The sequence below is a fragment of the Sciurus carolinensis genome, unplaced genomic scaffold (assembly GCF_902686445.1).
Source record: "Sciurus carolinensis unplaced genomic scaffold, mSciCar1.2, whole genome shotgun sequence".
In the NCBI taxonomy this organism is placed as follows: domain Eukaryota; kingdom Metazoa; phylum Chordata; class Mammalia; order Rodentia; family Sciuridae; genus Sciurus; species Sciurus carolinensis.
Genome location: NW_025920192.1, coordinates 307,509 through 313,791, shown reverse-complemented (window position 1 = coordinate 313,791; position 6,283 = coordinate 307,509). Strand labels below are relative to the sequence as shown.

The following is a 6,283-nucleotide window of genomic DNA, read 5'->3' as shown; positions in this document are numbered from 1 at the left end:
TAACCATGATAGAAAAATCTGTACACTACCTAAAGTTAAATTTAACAGAAAACATGCAAGATCTTTACTGAGACAAGGAGACAGATAAATGCATTCAGGTACCACATTCATGCTATAAAGCATCAATTTTGTAAAGATGACTTTTGTCTTCATATTTATCCACAAATTTACTTCCAATAAGTTACTGAACACTGAAAAGATTTTTGACCACAGACATTTTCAAACTTGACAAAAGTAAAATAAATAGTTTAATTCACCCTAGGTACTCATTATTCAGCTTTGAAAATTAATATTTTGGTAATCTTGTTACAGCTCCACAGATTTACTAGAGATGTGTTTTCTTGTTTTCCTGGAGAATTTTAAAGCAGGACTAGAGATCATCATGCCTTACTGAAGCAAACTGTAACTGCTTCAGTTTGAATCTCTAACTAATAAGTAATAATAATTTTAAACATAACTACTAATCCATTTTAATGCTTAAAGGAATTTGTAGGAATTCTTTTAATGTCATCTATTTTTCTATCTGTGTTCAGATTTCTACAGTTGACTCCCAAGATAGGTTTTTACAGTAAATTTATTTGAATCGGATTGCAAACATGGTGCCACTATTTTACTATATTTGTTTGTTCTATCTCTTAAGCTTGTTTTATTGTCTATTGGCCTCCCTTTTTAATTCATGCAGTTGATTTGTGAAATTTCTGTTTATGTGTTCAAGTGGAATGAGCATGTTCCCTCTGTATAAAACTTCTACCTGAAGGTTTGACCTTTGCTGGTGACTGTTACTCTGAATCATTTCTTTAGGGGTTATAAAATAGTGCATTTCTCACTATATATTTCCTTATGCTTTTATTAGCTATTATTCTTTATAGAATGTCTCCATCAGTTAGATAATTACTCTGAAATGGTTTCAATTAGAAGGACAGGATAAATGTTCTGGTTTCTTTTTCTTTTTTTTTTCTTTACCAATTTTCAGAGTAATGAACTACTTGGTTATCCATAGCTGCATGACAAATTACCCCAAAGTTCAAAGGGCACAGAACAACAGCAGTTTTATTACATAAATCATGACTTTATAGGTCAAGAATTTTGGAGGGCTTGAGTAGGCAATTCTGTTCTATGTGACAGAAGGGATTTAACAAGTTGATTGGAAGGTCTGGTACTTTAGTGAGATGAGTTAGAAGGAGAATTTAGCTAGGACCATCCATCAGTGAACTTATACATGTAGAATCCAGCATCGTGGTCCCATGGTAGTTGGGTTTTTCCTATGGCAGCTCAGAATTCCCCAAGAGAATATTCCAGGAGCCCCAGGTATAAGCTACAAGGCTTCTTATTTCCTAGTCTTGAAATCTCAGAGTATCGCTTTGATTTCATTATTTTGGCCAGATAAGTCACTAAGACCAGTCTGGATTTAAGTGGAGGAGTAGAAAAGGATTCACAGCCATCTTTATCATAATATTATAGCAGAGTCCACTGTTGACCAGTAATTTTTAAAATATATCATCAACTTATAAATTTTTATATATTTGTGGTTTTTAATTTATGTTAGTCACTACTTTTTATTGATACACACATCTTTGGTTGTTTGGGGCACCTTCAAGTTGGATCCTGTGATCTTTTAAAATGACTACACTAGGCTTTTTTGAATCATTTTTGTTATATATATATATATATATATATATATATATGTAGTAATTCACATATCTACATAGTGTAAAATGCATCATTTTAAATATATAAGTTAGTAATTTAATTTAATTTAGTCTAGTCCCCCACCCCATAACCCCATACTGGGGATTGAACCCAGAGGCACTCTAAAACTGAGATGTATCCCCAGGACCTCTTTTATTTTGAGATGGGGTCTCACTAAGTTGCCCAAACTGAACTTGACCTTGTGATCCTCCTGCCTTAGTCTTCCAAGTAGCTGGAACTACAGATGGTGTCCAGCATAGTCTATTTTCTGTCTCTATAAATTTTACTGTTCTAGATATTTCTTATGAATGGCATCATATTATATATGTTTTTGTGTCTGGTTTATTTAATTTCATTATTTTATAACACTTGCAATAATTATGCATATTGTAGCATGTATTAAAGCTTCATTTCTGACTAATATTCAGTTGTATGTGCATCCCACATTTCATATCTATGCTTACCTGTTCATGGACACTTGGTTTCCCACCTTTTGCTATTATGCATAATGCTGTTTTATACCCTGTCTTCAGTCCTTTTGGGCATGCACCCAGGAGTGACACTGCTTGGTCATATGCAAATGCTGTGTTTGCTCTATGAGGAACTATCAAACTATTTTACTTAGTGATTGCACCATAATATGTTCCTACCTAAAAAGTAATTGGGTTCTATTTTTTCCACATACTTGACAACACTTAGGTTTCTTTTAATTAGTGTAGCCATTCTAGCAGATATTCAGTGGTAGTACAAACACTTAAGTGAATGAGAGGACACAGTCCACAAAAATCAGGAATGAAAGGGATAATCACTATCTGAATGCATCTATAAGAAGCAGAGAAACTGAATTTTCCCACACTGAAGAGTGCAGGCCCATATAGTTTTATTGGTGAATTTTTATCAAATATTCAAAGAAATAATATTAATATTGACAAATTCTTCTAGGAAGTAGGAGGGGCATGGGATACTACCCAACTAATTCTAAGAGCAAATCCAGACAAATCATTACAAGGAAGGAAAACAACAAACCAATATCCTTCACAAAAACAGGTACAAAATTCCTCAAACAATATGAGCACATCAAATCCATGAACATATATTTTTAAAAGTTATATGCCATAATTTAGTAGAAATAACCCCAGGAATCCAAGTTTGTGTAACAGCTGAAAATCAATTACTGTAATATAGCATTTTGATAGAAGAAAGTATAAACCACATAAAAATCTCAATAGGAATGTAAAAGGCATTACTGAGGCTCCCTTTGAACTTGTGATCCTGTCTCAGCCTCCCCAGCTGCTGACATTACAGGTGTGCACCACTGTGCCAACTTCAACTTACATTTAAACTGCTGTTTTCTTCTGTTGATCAGACCATCAGTAAGCTGCCCTGCCTTCTTCAGGTGTCTGTACCTGCAGTAACTCTCTGATCTCCCCTAATGGTTTTGTATTTATTCTCTTGACTTGTGAAACTCTGTTCAATAAGAATCCAGAAGGACAAGAGTGAGGGTTTGAGGAAGTGTTGTTTTTGTTCCTTGTTGGCATTCACATTTCCCTTGGTTACTGCTGAATTTGTAGCTTGTTTTGAAAGGGTGATTATTGGGAGGTCACTGCTATTATGATATAATTATCAATCATTGTTTAATTGAATTATAATACCATATTTTTCTTTATTGACTATTAAATCATATTCCACTAAAATTTTTTTCTTAATGATTTTTTGTTGAATTATAATTTACATAAAATAAAATGGACAGATTTTAACTATAACCTTTTGAGATTTTTAGTGCACTGCACTTAAAATGTAAAACATTACAATAATCTCAGAAAATTCCTCAAGTCACTTTTAAATTAGGCCCTCCCCTCCATCAGGCATACAATGATCCAATAGACAGCTATTCCAGTTGGTTAGTACTTTCTGTTTGAAACATCATACAAATGGAATCCTACCCTATTCTTTAATTTCTGACTGTAATATATTATGTCATGCTGTATTTTCACCTCTATTTAAGTATCATCATTACACTTTCTTAATGTTTAGAAGGGGCCAGAACCCAGTCCTGGGCTCTGCACTTTTTCCTAGGTACTTACTGATTTCCATTCCTGTAACAAATTCCTGAGAGGGAGGAGGATGTCAGTGTGAGTACTTTGAATGTTACATTGAGCAGTTTGTATTTTTTTTCCATGTATGTGGATTTTCCACTGTAGCATCACAGTACTTGGGGCTTGTGAAGTGTAAAAAAACAGATTTGTCATATACACACACAAAAGTAGTTTTCCCTCCTTGGATACTTACCAAGTGACTCCAGTGAGTCACAGGCTATTCTAAGAAACTTGTCAACTCTGAACCCTGAAAGTGGGAGAATATGTGGGTGGAATTTACTAGACATTGATCTTTTGAGGTACTTCCCATAAGATCAAATTCTCCAGAGAAGATTCTATTGGTTTCGTTCCTCAAGAATGGTAGCCTGAGAGCCAGTGATCAGATGTCATGTTGGGGTGCACCTTCCTGATTGGTAGCATCCTGGCCACAGCTAGCTCAGGCCTCCCTTTCCAGAGGTGGCCTGTGGTGCATGTCCAGAGGGGAGAGAGTGTGCTTGGGGTTGTGCATGGGGGAAGCAATCCCCACAGAGATTGTTAACCTCCTTTTAGGCAGTTTTCTTTTTTGGCACTCTTCTCTCCCTTCTGGGGTAGCTTCACCAGGCTTTACCTTCTCCAAGTGAGATTTCACTTGCTGAATAAAATCTACTGTTGGTTTCCCTCCCTGCCAACATTGGGCTCATTATGACAGCAATTGTAACAATTTTCTCACTGCTGGTATATTTTCCAGCTATCATTTTGTGTTTTCTTGCACTTTTTTTGCCTTTGAAAGAAAATCCTTTCTAAAAACAATCAGTCCATATACTTCATTAATAAGTTTCCTTCTGTTAATTCTGAAGCAGGTTCAGAAATACTGGATATCTACATTTGCTGTTAATCAGTGTCATTTTGACTCTAAATATATTCTTATTGTCCTGTTGGCAAATTATTCTCCCTCATTCCAGGATAGTTCACTATTGATTGAAAGAATGATGATACTAGCCTGTGAAGTACCTTGGATGCTATGCTAAGAGATTTTCATTTTATTCCTTTAAGTGTGTAATTGACTGAGTTTGCATGGCCTCCTCATGTCAGTCTGCTCAACTGCTCAGTTAAAAAATTCTTCAGAACAAAGGTTTAAGAGATTCACTGCCCACAAGAAAGCCATGTCCTAGAGGAAGGGCAAAGGTCCTAAGAGAAGAATACTTTCATAGTTGGGTAATGTTTTGAAGAATAGAGAGGGCAAAAGAGAGAGAGACTCCCACCCCCATCAAAAGCACATGTGTAGTACAATATGATTTTGTGGTTGTGATGCAAGAGACAGGAGGATCAGCTTGAGATCTTCTTGATTTTTTTGTTGTTGTTTGCTTTTTCCTGTTCTTGTCTGTCTCCCAAATTGGTAATATCTGCCACTGCCTACTCACTAACTGCTTTGGCTCAGCTCACAAGAAATGGCTTCTTGTTTTGTTGTTTGTTTGGTGTACTCTACCACCATTATGCAGACAAGAGAAGCCAAGGGAAGATTTCTGAGTATGTTATCTCATATTCCTTAAGATAATCAAACAGGGCTTATCTGAAGGACTCAGGTGCTATGCCACTGGAGGATGGAGAAGAGGTAGGCAGAAATTCCTAGTGCACATCAAGATGGCGATTTATATGCATGGTCAACCCAGTCTTTTTCTAGGAGATTGAAAACTCAGAAGACCAATGGTCATTGACATTGTAGAAAGAAATTATAAGTACCTTAGAGAAGAAAAGACCTTAAATATATATGGAATGGTATTCCTTCGAACAACAGCTAGTTTATGTGGAATATTGGTAAACTTCTTTTTCAGATACTACTTTAAGGTTATGTATGATGCTTTGAAGACATGCATCATTGACTGCACTTTCATTTTTATGCACTGTAGTTGCTTACAAGTTCCTTGTAACTGATGCTTTGTATTCAGGTACTATAAGCAAAAACAAGGAAAATTGCATTCTGAAAAGTTCACTGGTTGGCATAGCATGTGGTATTTTATATTCCAGTCCATTGTATTTTTCTATAAATGGATGTCTGGCACACAAGTCTTACACTGTTCCACTGCCACTTAAAGGAAGAGTTTTATTACTTTGGTTACTGCTTTGCCAAACAGAAATAAAACTAATGGCAGTTGCCCTGGTCTTTCAAACAGCATTTGGAATACTTACTGGTGTATAGCACTATGGAATACTTGAGAAAACTGTGCAAGAAAATTAAGTGTATGCTAACTCGTCAGAGTGAACATTTTAATGCATTGCTGAAAGAGTGAAAATACTATTTCTCTCCCATTTGCCAAGTATGTAGCAGATATTCAGTATTTATTGATTCAATAAATGTAAAAGTAAAATTCAGAAATGATAATCACACAGCAACAAGAAAAAATATTGGAAATATTTATGCTCCAAACAATGGATCATCTACATACATCTCCCTAGAAATGGCATTTTAAATCCCAGGTCAGTGATATATACTATTCTTGAGTTAGGTCCTATGGAGTAGA

At 35.5% G+C, this 6,283-nt stretch overlaps 1 pseudogene; it reads left to right on the top strand.

Annotated features, from left to right (window-relative positions):
• The first annotated feature begins 5,405 nt into the window (after positions 1 to 5,405).
• Positions 5,406 to 6,000, top strand: LOC124974939 (complex I assembly factor TMEM126B, mitochondrial-like; annotated as a pseudogene).
• Positions 6,001 to 6,283: the final 283 nt, after the last annotated feature.